At 39.9% G+C, this 13,653-nt stretch overlaps 1 protein-coding gene across 2 annotated transcripts in view; it reads right to left on the bottom strand.

Moving 5' to 3' along the window:
* Positions 1–7,113, bottom strand: part of csrp3 (cysteine and glycine-rich protein 3 (cardiac LIM protein)) — a 60,688-nt gene extending 53,575 nt beyond the window's left edge. The window contains exon 1 of one of the 2 annotated variants that reach the window (XM_072272757.1): positions 7,014–7,113. The gene's annotated coding sequence lies outside the window, so the exon portion shown is untranslated. The remainder of the gene's footprint in view (positions 1–7,013) is intronic. The other variant, XM_072272758.1, reaches the window with a different exon arrangement.
* Positions 7,114–13,653: the final 6,540 nt, after the last annotated feature.

Here is a 13,653-nt window from a genome sequence, read left to right as displayed (position 1 = left end):
ACCACGTACTGGAGAGCAATAGTTTACACTAAAGTCAACAAGTTCTGCAGAGGGGTGGATACCCTCCATTTCTTGATTTCCGTCTTTAACGAACTTAACAAAGAGGACACAAAAAATAAAACGTGACAGCGGCATTTACCATCAATATCCCTAAAATTAGAGAAGTATAAGGTTGCATACAAGAAGGTAATCATTTCTCGAGGCTTAGAAAGGAGTACAGAAACCTGTACCAGTCTGATAGACTTGTCAATGGACAAGTCCAAAACATAATGAACAGCTGAATCGATTCAAAGCATCATCTTCAGTTACATTTTCACAGGCACAAGTAGTCTAGTCCAGTCCAGTCCATCACCCAGCAACCATTGTTTATAAACTAAAACAGCATGCATTTCAGTAGGATTTGGCCAAAGGCACATTACAGCTGAGGTAATCCTGTGATTATGTGACAAATGCACTTTCCGGTAAAGAGGGGTGAAGTGTCTGTAACCATCAGGAGTGCAAATTTCATACCAAAAATATCAAATCAGATACATTTTCCACAAGGCAATGCTGGATCCTGATAACTTAACAAAATAAATGTAAAACAAAATCTTCGACTCAACCAAATGAAAATCTGATTATATATGTGGTCGATGTTTAGAGATCTCTTGCAGGATGTTAGGGATAAATTTGTCCCGGTGAGGAAGATAAAGAATGGTAGGGTGAAGGAACCATGGGTGACAAGTGAGGTGGAAAATCTAGTCAGGAGGAAGAAGGCAGCATACATGAGGTTTAGGAAGCAAAGATCAGCTGGGTCTATTAAGGAATATAGGGAAGCAAGAAAAGGGCTTAAGAAGGAGCTGAGAAGAGCAAGAAGGGGGCATGAGAAGGCCTTGGCAAGTAGGGTAAAGGAAAACTCCAAGGCATTCTTCAATTATGTGAAGAAATTAAGGATGACAGGAATGAAGGTAGGACCGATTAGAGATAAAGGTGGGAAGATGTGCCTGGAGGCTGTGGAAGTGAGCGAGGTCCTCAATGAATACTTCTCTTCGGTATTCACCAATGAGAGGGAACTTGATGATGGTGAGGACAATATGAGTGAGGTTGATGTTCTGGAGCATGCTGATATTAAGGGAGAGGAGGTGTTGGAGTTGTTAAAATACATTAGGACAGGTAAGTCCCCGGGGCCTGACGGAATATTCCCCAGGCTGCTCCACGAGGCGAGGGAAGAGATTGCTGAGCCTCTGGCTAGGATCTTTATGTCCTCGTTGTCCACGGGAATGGTACCGGAGGATTGGAGGGAGGCGAATGTTGTTCCCTTGTTCAAAAAAGGTAGTAGGGATAGTCCGGGTAATTATAGACCAGTGAGCCTTATGTCTGTGGTGGGAAAGCTGTTGGAAAAGATTCTTAGAGATAGGATCTATAGGCATTTAGAGAATCATGGTCTGATCAGGGACAGTCAGCATGGCTTTGTGAAGGGCAGATCGTGTCTAACAAGCCTGATAGAGTTCTTTGAGGAGGTGACCAGACATATAGATGAGGGTAGTGCAGTGGATGTGATCTATATGGATTTTAGTAAGACATTTGACAAGGTTCCACACGGTAGGCTTATTCAGAAAGTTAGAAGGCATGGGATCCAGGGAAGTTTGGCCAGGTGGATTCAGAATTGGCTTGCCTGAAGAAGGGAGAGGGTGGTGGTGGAGGGAGTACATTCAGATTGGAGGATTGTGACTAGTGGTGTCCCACAAGGATCTGTTCTGGGACCTCTACTTTTCGTGATTTTTATTAACGACCTGGATGTGGGGGTAGAAGGGTGGGTTGGCAAGTTTGCAGATGACACAAAGGTTGGTGGTGTTGTAGATAGTGTAGAGGATTTTCAAAGATTGCAGAGAGACATTGATAGGATGCAGAAGTGGGCTGAGAAGTGGCAGATGGAGTTCAACCCGGAGAAGTGTGAGGTGGTACTCCAAGGCAGAGTACAAAGTAAATGGCAGGATACTTGGTAGAGTGGAGAAGCAGAGGAATCTCGGGGTACATGACCACATATCCCTAAAAGTTGCCTCACAGGTGGATAGGGTAGTTAAGAAAGCTTATGGGGTGTTAGCTTTCATAAGTCGAGAGATAAGTTTAAGAGTCGCGATGTAATGATACAGCTCTATAAAACTCTGGTTAGGCCACACTTGGAGTATTGTGTCCAGTTCTGGTCACCTCACTATAGGAAGGATGTGGAAGCATTGGAAAGGGTACAGAGGAGATTTACCAGGATGCTGCCTGGTTTAGAAAGTATGCATTATGATCAGAGATTAAGGGAGCTAGGGCTTTTCTCTTTGGAGAGAAGGAGGATGAGAGGAGACATGATAGAGGTGTACAAGATAATAAGAGAAATAGATAGAGTGGATAGCCACCGCCTCTTCCCCAGGGCACCACTGTTCAATACAAGAGGACATGGCTTTAAGGTAAGAGGTAAGGGGTGGGAAGTTCAAGGGGGATATTAGAGGAAGGTTTTTTACTCAGAGAGTGGTTGGTGCGTGGAATGCACTACCTGAGTCAGTGGTGGAGGCAGATACACTCGTGAAGTTTAAGAGACTACTAGACAGGTATATGGAGGAATCTAAGGTGGGGGCTTATATGGGAGGCAGGGTTTGAGGGTCGGCACAACATTGTGGGCCAAAGGGCCTGTACTGTGCTGTACTATTCTATGTTCTATGATCAAGCACGTTATTAACAGTTGGCAAGCATAGGATAATGAATACTAGTGATGACTCTTATTCTCCCATTATAAATACTTCACGCTATAAAAATATGTCCCATACCCTATTTATAAATTGGCCTTCTCAAATTTAATTGCAGCTCTTTAATGTCCTGAACAGTTCTTCTGTAAATTTACTTTTCCATTTGGCTGTGTTCCAGAAATGACCACAGTTCCTGATTTATTCAAAGCGCAAAGTGTGGACTTAAAAAAAACTGGCAGGCAAGTGAGAATTCAAGAACTTTCCCTGAATACTAAACACAGACAGCACACATACATATATTGTTCTGCATTAAGTTTTGACATCTGACTGCATGCTGCGAATAAAGCAAAGATGAATAGTATATTGCTTTTTAATTGCTGGCTTGGGTCTTCATTGAGTCATACAGCTGTAAACACATAACCAGGCCCACTATATCCATGCCAACCATTTTGACCAATTACACCAATTCCATTTGCCTATGTAAGTACCTGACAAAATGCCTCAGAGACGTAATGATGTATTTCCAGACACATTTCAAAGTTTGAAACAACTGCGTAAAAGGAGAGTTAAAGTTCAAAGTTTAAATTAAATTTATTATCAAAGTAGTTTTATACAAAATTATGAGGGGTATAGCTAGGATAAATGCGAACAGGCTTCTTCCACTGATGTTGGGTGAGACTATGAGAGATCATGGGTTAAGGGTAAAGGCGAAATGTTTAAGAGGAACATGAGGGGAAGCCTCTTTACTCAGAGGGTGGTGAGAGTGTGGAATGAGCTGCCAGTGCAAGTGGTAGATGCAATTTCACTTTTATCGTTCAAGAGAAGTTTGTACATGGGTGGGAAAGGTATGAAGGGCTATGGTCTGGGTGCAGGTTGATGGGAATAGGCAGTTTAAATGGTTTGACATGGACCAGATGGGCTGAAGGGCCTGTTTCTATGCTCTAGTTTTCTTTGACTTTAATGTCTCCATATACTACCCTGAGATTCATTTTATTTACTTATTTATTGAGATACAGTGTGGAATAGGCCCTTCAACCTGTGCCGCCCAACAACCCCTGATTCAACCTAGCCTAATCATAGGACAATTTACAGTGACCAATCAACCTACAGCTTGTTTTGCTGTTGTTGCTTTGTCTGTTTCATTGTGTTCTGTGTTGTTCTGCCAAGCATGATGGGCATGGCATGTGTGGAGACACCTGTGGGCTGCTCCCAGCACATCCTTGGGTGTGTTGTATGTTTCCATGTACAGTGCGTGTGATAAATAAATCTGAATATGAATCAGAGCTAAACTTCAAAGCATTAGAAAAGTAAATCTTCAATGTTAAATTCCACCTTGATGGTTAAAGTCTAACTTCCCAATTTTTTAGAACTAATCTTAATGCTACCTTGGGGGCTTTAATAACCTCTTGACCTCATCTCTTACAGTTAGTGGCTTAATTCATGTTACACAGAGGATATGCAACAGTGTTTTAGTAACACTTTGCCATAATCTATGGTTGTAAAGTTACAGGCCAGATGAAATTGAACAGCTGGGCAACAAAATCCCTGCGCTGATGGACTACTGTCAATATATATCAAAAATAATGTTATTTAATCCTTTGACTTCTTAACTTTAAAGTCAAGTCAAGTCAAGTCACTTCTTATTGTCATTTCGACCATAACTGCTGGTACAGTACACAGTAAAACCGAGATGTTTTTCAGGACCATGGTGCTACATGAAACAATACAAAAACTACACTGAACTACGTAAAACAACACAAAACTACACGAGATGACAGACCTACCCAGGACTGCATTAAGTGCACAAAACAGGGCAGGCATTACAATAAAAAATAAACAAGACAATAGGCACAGTGGAGGGCAGTAGGTTGGTGTCAGTCCAGGCTCTGGGTATTGAGGATTCTGATGGCTTGGGGAAAGAAACTGTTACATAGTCTGGTCGTGAGTGCCCGAATGCTTTGGTGCCTTTTGCCAGATGGCAGGAGGGAGAAGAGTTCTTATGAGGGGTGCGTGGGGTCCTTCATAATGCTTCATAAAGAGGAACAAAGCTAAATCGATACTTCAAAGAAGCTATGGGTTGTTCAACTAACCAAGGTGGGGCATAGAGGCAATGAGATTGTGGAAGGAAACTGACGAACCTGCAGGAAACCCACATGGTCATAGGGAGAACGTACAAACTCCTTAAAATGGTGCCTGAATTGAACTTCAAAATGTGCCATCTGTAAGGAGTCTGATCTGTATTAAAAGCACGCAAGACAAGTTTTGACTGTATCTTGGTACATTAACCAATTCCAACAGCAATCTGAAATTTGCATTACTGAATTACGGTTGTTCCCTCAGGAAGGCATCTTTCAGATGAAGTATTAAACTAAGATCCATTTTCCCCTTTAATTAGATGTAAAAGGTTCTATGGCACTATTCTGAGAGAAGGGAAGTTATCTTCATTTTGGCCAATAGTTGTTCCTCAATGAATATTTAAAAGAAAATCCACACATAATACTTTGATCTTTCTGGGAAATTGGAATATAATATACAAGAGCAGAATCAGGCCATTGGGCCATCGAGTTGGCTCCGCTGTTCCAACACGGCTGGTATATTATCCCCTCTCAAATCTGTTCTCCTGCCTTCTGCCCATATCCTTTAATGTCCTTGCTAGTTAAGAACCTGTCAACCTCCACGTTAAATATACTCAGTGACTTGGCCTCTACAGCTGTCTGTGGTAATGAATTCCACAGATTCACCACCATCTGGCTAAAGAAATTCCCTCTCTTCTGTGTTTCGCATCTCAGATTTACCACTGGTGTTCTTATTTCACAACAGAAGCTTCACTTTTCATGAAGCACCATAAAGGTCACTGCGTGAATCATGTCTCAGTGCAAGTTGTTGTTTTACCACCCTTTCCCTCCAACTACCTCTCTCTGGGACTTCAATTTACTTGAGTTTAAACTATATTTAATAGGTTTCAGTCGCTACATTTAATGACAGAGAAATGTATGCAATATACATCCTGAAATTCTTTTTCTTCGCATCCACAAAAACAGAGGTGTGCCCCAAAGAATGAATGACAGTTAAATGTTAGAACCCCAAAGTCCCCCCAGCTCCCCCCTCCCACACGTAAGCAGCAGCAAAGCCACGACACCCCCACCAGCAAAAAAGCATCTGCACCTTCCACTGAGCATTCAAGCCTTTGCTTTGTAGTTTTTAAGTCAATAAAAAGAAATACAAATTTTGTACACTCTATTTACTCTGATAACCTAATTTACCATATTTGTCTAATAAATCTGTTGCTTCACGCAGAGTTCAACATGGAAGCTCATAAATTTGCACAAATCTACCAGCGGTGATGAAAAATAAGCATTTTCCGCAGGTGTAATTTTACTTATTGAACATACCAGTATATTTATTGGCATTTATTGCAAGGGAAATGGAAAACATATGTTAAAACCAGTGATCTGGTATTGGTGAGAACACATCTCAAATATGACGTCGAGTTTCAGCCTCCTTATTTAAGGAGGTGTATTTGTGCACTGGAAGCAGTTCAAATAGTCCTTAGGTGAATTTGTGGGATGAAAGGATTATTTGAAGGGGAAAGATTACTCTTTGAATTTCCTAAGTATGAGAAGTGATTTTTCCCTCAATTATTCAAGATAGTGGGTTACTTAATAGGGTCAGTGCTGAGAGAACGTTTCCTCTTGTGAGAAAATCTAGAATTAGAAGGTTTAGTTTCAGGCTGAGGGATCACTACTTAAGATGGATAAAGAGAAGATTCTTCTTTCCAAGGGTTGTGAACCTTTGGAATACTCCATCTCGGAAAGTTCAGGAGGTGAGCTCAAAGAAGGGATTCAAGACTAAAATGGAATGATGTTAGAAATTGCAGCATTCAAGTGTTCCCCATAAATCTTGAATAGTCCATACTCCCCAGGTCTTTTGGAAAGTGCATTTAAGTCTAAGATTCAATTAACTATGATTTGTTGAATGGCAAAGCTATCTTAAGTAACTTTTTAGACTTTTTTCCTCTCCTTTATCTTTTATTCTTACAAGTTATATCTGTAGACATCCCATGTGCACCTGGCTCCTATTTTAGTCCTTCCAACAATAACTAGATGCATTTATTAATTTTATATTTCATTATTGTCTATAAAAGATATTTCTTTTTAAGACTGATTCAAGCACATTGTATTACATGGAAATATACAGTACTTTGATGGCTATAATTGAATTTTTGCTGATAAAAATAGTTCAGATCAGATTAATCATTACGATTGATTCTGAAGAAAATGACACTATATTGATTTATCTTACCTGACTCTGAATCAAAGGCAGTTCTTGTAAGCACTGCTGAAGTAATTGGATTGTCTGGTGTTTCCCACAAAGGCTTCAAGGGCCACTTTAAATATCTTCACTACGACTGACTGGGAGGTCTCTCAGTCAGCCAACCTGTGACGTGACAAATTTGTGACTTAAAACAGCCACTGACAAAGCGCAGGATGAATCCATGCATCACAAATTATAAATGAACCAAGTAAAAGATAGAAATGACCCTCAAACAAATATAGGCGCAGGGTGAGTGCATGGTTATTTTTGGAAAGTGATTTACAAGGTCCTTTATTTCTCTTGAGAAGTGCTGAGGGACATTGTTAAATCTATTTTAGGTTTTAGAATGGTTTGATCTAACATGATTTGCCCAGAGAAAGTGATCTTCTAATGGTACAAATTGTTGGTTAAGCTATACATTGGAGGATATACAGAGGTACGGTGGTGATATAGAGGTTAAGTCACCAGGCTGGTAATCCAGAGACACAAATTTAAATCCTACCATGGCACCTGGGAAAACTTATATACAGTTAATCAGCTAAAAATTTCAAGAATAACAACTAACCATCGATTTTTTAAAATAGATTCATGGAGTAAAACAGTACTGTCACTCGTCTCACTGCCACCATCAAGAAAGAGGTACAGGAGCCTTAGGCATCAGGAACTGGAGAGGAGGCTTGACCCAAAAACAGAGCAGAAGAGTTAATTTAGCAATAAACAATACTTTACTAATAGACCATAAAATAACCAGCCACAAGGGCCAAAAAACAAGAGAGACCAGAAACTAATCACAACAGGTAACAAAGAAAACTTGAAGCAACGCTGGGAGCAACAGGTTGATGAGAGATGGGTTTAAATAGGCTGCAGGAGATGTGTTGGAAACAGTGACAGGTGATCCTGTTAGCTGGCTGGGACCGGGAAGTGCAGGCCTGACAGTGTTTCTTTCACTAATATGGTTAAGTGCTGGCAATAAATGTCATCCATGCAGAATTTCCATTTTAATTCATTTTTTTTTTAATGAGGATACTGCATGTGTCTTTCAAAACACTCATGTAAGCAGCTGACCAATCCCATTTATCCATCATTAGAGTTGTATCACTGGTGAAAAAGGCTTAAGTGAAATTGTGAGCTGACATGGGGCAAGTAAATGTTTTGTAGAAGAAGGAACAAAGATAAAGTCTAAACAAGTGGGTAATTGCTGTTTTTAATTATCTCAATTTAGTGTTGCCTTAGATAAACTGAAAGTTGGTGCAGAATAAAAATACAAAAGATATTAAGTTTCTGAAAACTGAAGAAAAAATAACCGGAACCAAAATCAGTCATCAACCATCAGGCTCTTGAACCAGTGTGGAGAACTTCTCTCAGCACAACAGTGAACTGATTATTGAATACGACCAACAGAGTCACTTTCAAGGACTCTACAATTCAATTCAGTATTTATTTATTTATTTATTTTAAATTTGGAGTTTGTCTTCTTTTGCTCATTGCCTGCTTATCAGTCTTTCCTTGTGTGAAGTTTTTTCATTGATTGCACTGTATTTCTTTCTTCTACTGTGTATGCCTGCAAGAAATTGAATCTGGTGACATACTATATTCGTACTTAGTTAATAAAGTTACTTTGAAATCACGCTCTTATTATAAAGTGTATCTCATCAGTCTGAATGTTCTGGTGAAGGATCATAGATGTAATATTTTTACGTGGTTAACTGGAATGCAAAAATAAAGAACTACAGTAATATATGACACCAAAGACTGTTGTATAAACTTCTCTATACACTTTTGATATTCTTTAGTTTTACCTAAGAAAATGGCTTCTGGTAAGGTCAGCAAAATCACATAGTTGTGTTTTCAGTTCATTTGATTGAAATGAATCCATGGGTTCTTTGGGTCAAAGAATCACTTAATATCTAATTGGGCAATTGTATCGCACCAGTACAGTATTGTCATATCAGTATCAAATAGGTGTTCGAGTCCATCAGAAAATAGATGAAATTCCTTCTCTTGCTTTCAAATTGTGTCTTTAGCCAGGGAACACCATGCCTTTTATTTCAAGGGTAGTTTTATTTCCCAAAGACTTTTACCAGAGCAATGAATCACTTGGCTTCCAGGAAATTTTTCTTTTAGTTAAATGTTCTAAATCAATCAACATGTTTGAGAGTTTGCAATATTAACACTGGTAGTGTTTATATCTTATTTTATACTTCTTAGTTAAATGGGACAAGCTGGGAGAGATTAACACATAACACTATGACACTGTTAGTGATTGCAACTTCAGCTACTTCTTTCTTACTTATTTAGTCTAGCTTCAGCTGTCACAAGGTGTACATAGTGGTGCAGTTAGTAGAGCTACTTCCCCATAGCTCCAGCAAATCAGGGTCAATCCTGATCTCCGATGCTGTCTGGATGGAAGTTGCATGTTCCCTTCTGACTAAATGGATTTTCTCCACCTGCTCTGGTTTGTTCCCACATCCCGGAGATATACAAGTTATTGGGTAGGCTGGCCAATGTAATTTGCCCCTGGTCCACAGGAAGATGGTAGAATTTGGGGAAGTTAATTGGAACATGGTGAGTAAAATGGGATTTGTGTAAATGAGTGCTTACTATAAATATATTATAATATGCTTAATATTTAGTGTTGACTCCATGAGCTAAGAAGACCATTTCTGTATTGTTTTGTTCAGTTTATTGGACACGTTCCACACGCCTGCACTATTGATCCAGAGACACAAAATTGAATCTCACCAGATTCACAATGCACACAGATTTAAAAATATGCTCGCAGTATCATCACCCAGTATCAAAATCTGATCTGAAATGCTGACATCCTTCAGAGAAGGAAGTATTCCATTCTTTCTAATCTGGCCAAAATATGACTCCAAATCAAAGGCTCGGACCTTCCAGTCAAGATGGCGCCAGCAAACGGTTCTTCAGGTGACATCTTCCAGATAGTAAATCTTTCCAATTATTTCATTTCCTATGCCTTCTGCGTGTTCTTTTTGTCTTGCTTGTATCACGGAAGCTGTTGGAGACTGTGATGTACAGTTTGGAACTCGATCGAAGGATCCTGTGCCATGCTGTTTCTGGAGATCTGCCTCGTGGAGATCAGAGACTGGGGGGAGGCAGGTGGGGGTGGATGGTGAGGAGGTCCAGGAACACAAACTGACTCATGGAAAATACCAGAGATGAGGCATGGGGTCGTGAGTGACTCCATCTCGAAGCAGTGAGGAAGATTGAAGTATCGAGGTGAATACAGAGGGGGTCAGCAATGGTTCCCAACAGAGACAGTCAGCAGCTGCATAGGCACATCCAGCTCTAGGTTGGAGGCCACTCCTTACGGAAGAACTGAGCTTGTGCGGCTGCTCTCCTCATATGCAGATGAAAAGACGTTTCCTATATTCTGATTATAGGACTGTAGTTTATATTGGTTTCCTTCAGGTTTTCGGTGTTTTATTTCTTGTGGATGATTGGCAGGTGTGTGATCTGTTAAATTTTGTGTGTAGCGGGGTTGAGGGTTTGGTGCTACTGTCCCTGTTCTTTTCTGCGAGTGAGGGTGTCAGGGATTGTTATGTGTAGGGGATTGTTGATTATTATTGTGGCTGTTTTTTTGCTGCAGGCAAGGGAGGAATTTTGGGGTCTGTGAATTTTGTTTCTTTTCTTTTTTGTGCTGGTTAGGGGGAGTTGATGTCTTTTCTTTCATGCTCTTTCTGTACTTAATGGCTATCTGTAGTAGACAAGTATCAGTTACATCATACATACATACATACTTTGACAATAAAATGAACCTTTGTTATTATCAATGTATATGTAACCATACACTATATTGAAAGTCATCCTCTTGCAAGCATTTACATGAAAATAAAGAAACTCAATAAGATTTATGAAAATCTTTTACATAAACAAAGGTTGACCAGCAAGTAATGTGCAAAAGAAGATATATTGTGCAAATAAAAGGATAAATAATCCTGAGAACATGAGTTGTAGAGTCCCTGAATCAATTCAGAATTGAGGTGAGTGAAGTTATGCACATGTTCAGGAACCTGATGATTGCAAGGTAATAACTGTTCCTGAACCTGGTGATGTGGGACCTAAGGCTCCTTTACCTCCTTCCTGATGGCAGCAGAGAGAAGAGAGCATGGCCTGGATGGTGGTGGTCCTTGAAGATGGATGCTGCTTTCTTGTGGCAGTGCTCCTTGTAGATGTGCTCATAGGGGAAAGGCTTTGGCTGTGATGAACTGTGCTGTATCCACTTCTTTCTGTAGACTTTTCTGTTCCTGAGCTTTGGAGTTTCTATACCATATTGTGATGAGACCTAGTTTGATACTCTGTGCATCTATATAAGTTTGTCAGTTTTAGATGATGTGCCAAATGTACACAAAGTTCTAAGTAAAGCTGCTGTTGTGTCCTCTTTGTGATGACACTTACATGCTGGTCCCAGGACAGACCCGCTGATATTTCATCAAGGAACTTAAAGTTACTGACCCTCTCCACTTCCTGACTTTCAACTGCCTTCTTCAATGGCACAAGCTACTCTGTTCGTGGACAAGAAATTCTCAATGTCCTGATCTTCGTATGAATTGAAAAGTGAACTATTTTCTTCCCTTTCTAGCAAATACTCTAAATCCATATTTTCTAAACAAGATTTTTCAGCCCCTGTAAGCTAGCTCTAGTGTGGTCCTGACCTCTTCTATGAAATACTTCAAATGATCTATTTTTAAAAATGCAATAATCACTATATATATATATCCAGAATTGGCTTGCCTACAGAAGGCAGAGTGGTTGTAGATGGGTCACGTTCTGCATGGAGGTTGGTGACCAGACGAGTGCCTCAGGGATCTGTTCTGGGACCCCTACTCATTGTGATTTTTCTAAATGATCTGGATGAGGAAGTGGAGGGGTGGGTTAGTAAATATTCTGATGACGCAAAGGTTGGGGGCATTTGTGGATATCCACAAATATATTGTGGATATATATTTGCACAATATATCTTCTTTTGCACATTACTTGCTGGTCAACCTTTGTTTATGTAAAAGAACAATGTTGGGGGCATTGTGCATTGTAGGGCTGTCAGAGTTTACAGCAGGACATCAATAGGATGCAAAACTGGGCTAAGAAGTGGCAGATGGAGTTCAACCTAGATAAGTGTGAGGTGGTTCATTTTGGTAGGTCAAATATGATGGCAGAATATAATATTAATGGTAAGAGTCTTGGCAGTGTTAAGGATCAGAGGGATCTTGGGGTCTGAGTCCATAAGACACTCAAAGATACTGTGCAGGTTGACTCTGTGGTTAAGAAGGCATACGGTGCATTGGCCTTCATCAACCATGGGATTGAGTTTAAGAGTTGAGAGGTAATGTTGCAGCTATATAGGACCTTGGTCAGACCCCACTTGGAGTACTGTGCTCAGTTCTGGTTACCTCACTACAGGACGAATGTGGAAACTATAGAAAAGGTGCAGAGGATATTTACAAGGATGTTGCCTAGATTGGGGTGCATACCTTCTAAGAATAGGTTGAGTGAACTTGGCCTTTTCTCCTTGGAGCAATGGAGGATGAGGGGTGACCTGATGGAGGTATGTAAGATGATGAGAGACATTGATTGTGTGGATAGTCAGAGGCTTTTTCCCAGGGCTGAAATGGCTAACACGAGAGGGCACAGTTTTAAGATGCCTGGAAATAGGTACAGAAGAGATGTCGGGGTAAGTTTTTTTATGCAGAGAGTGGTGAGTGCGTGGAATGGGCTGCTGGCGACGGTGGTGGAGGCAGATACAATAGGGTCTTTTAAGAGACTCCTGGATAGGTACATGGAGCTTAGACAAATAGAGGACTATGGTAATTTCTGAAGTAAATACATGTATGGTATAGCGTTCTGGGCCGAAGGGCCTGTATTGTACTGTAGGTTTTCTATGTTTCAGAATAATAAGTTTTGTTGTACTTGTATCTTTAATGATTCAATTGTTGTGGTTTGGTGGAGTCTAGATTTTGGTTAAATTAAAATGATTTTGGTTAAATAAATTGTCTTTATTTGGAAATAAACTTTTGGCTCGTATGTACAATGACAAAACTTGGTGGTTCATTATGTTATAACGTATTAAAAATAATTCTATGCAAAAAAAGCTGTTTTGTACCTTGTTAAATCCAAACAGCACAGGTAGGTAACAGGAAGTCATCTACTTTACCACACAACACAAAGAAGTTATATCTCATGCAGTTGGATTTAAGAACATTAAGAAGCTGTAAATTTGTTACCCTGTTCATTCTTGAAAACAGGGCTTGATCAATTCCGCTGCATTCAGAGGGAATGTCTATTTGTGATTTCTACGTGAGAAAGAAACTCCAAGAACCCTTCTAGATGAGTGAGCTTGCGATATGAAGGATGACTTATAAATGAATTTAGCTCTATTTAATATCATATTGACAGTTATTGAATCAATTCTTTAAAAACTCAGGTTTGCTTTGAGATTCAATGTGCTATGTGATAGTAGTCATGTTGAACTGCAGTCTCAAGAAAGGTAAATATTTGCCATATAGCCTTGCTTATTAATTAGGCAACAAGTAAGAACCACTTATTGTGTAGAAGTTATTAAAAAAAAGTACAGATTTATTTTTGAACCAGTCACAGTAGAGAACAG

Source organism: Mobula birostris, chromosome 11 (genome assembly GCF_030028105.1).
Source record: "Mobula birostris isolate sMobBir1 chromosome 11, sMobBir1.hap1, whole genome shotgun sequence".
NCBI classification, from domain to species: Eukaryota; Metazoa; Chordata; class Chondrichthyes; order Myliobatiformes; family Myliobatidae; genus Mobula; species Mobula birostris.
Note: the sequence above shows the minus strand (reverse complement) of the source record. Positions and strands in the feature narration are given on the sequence as shown.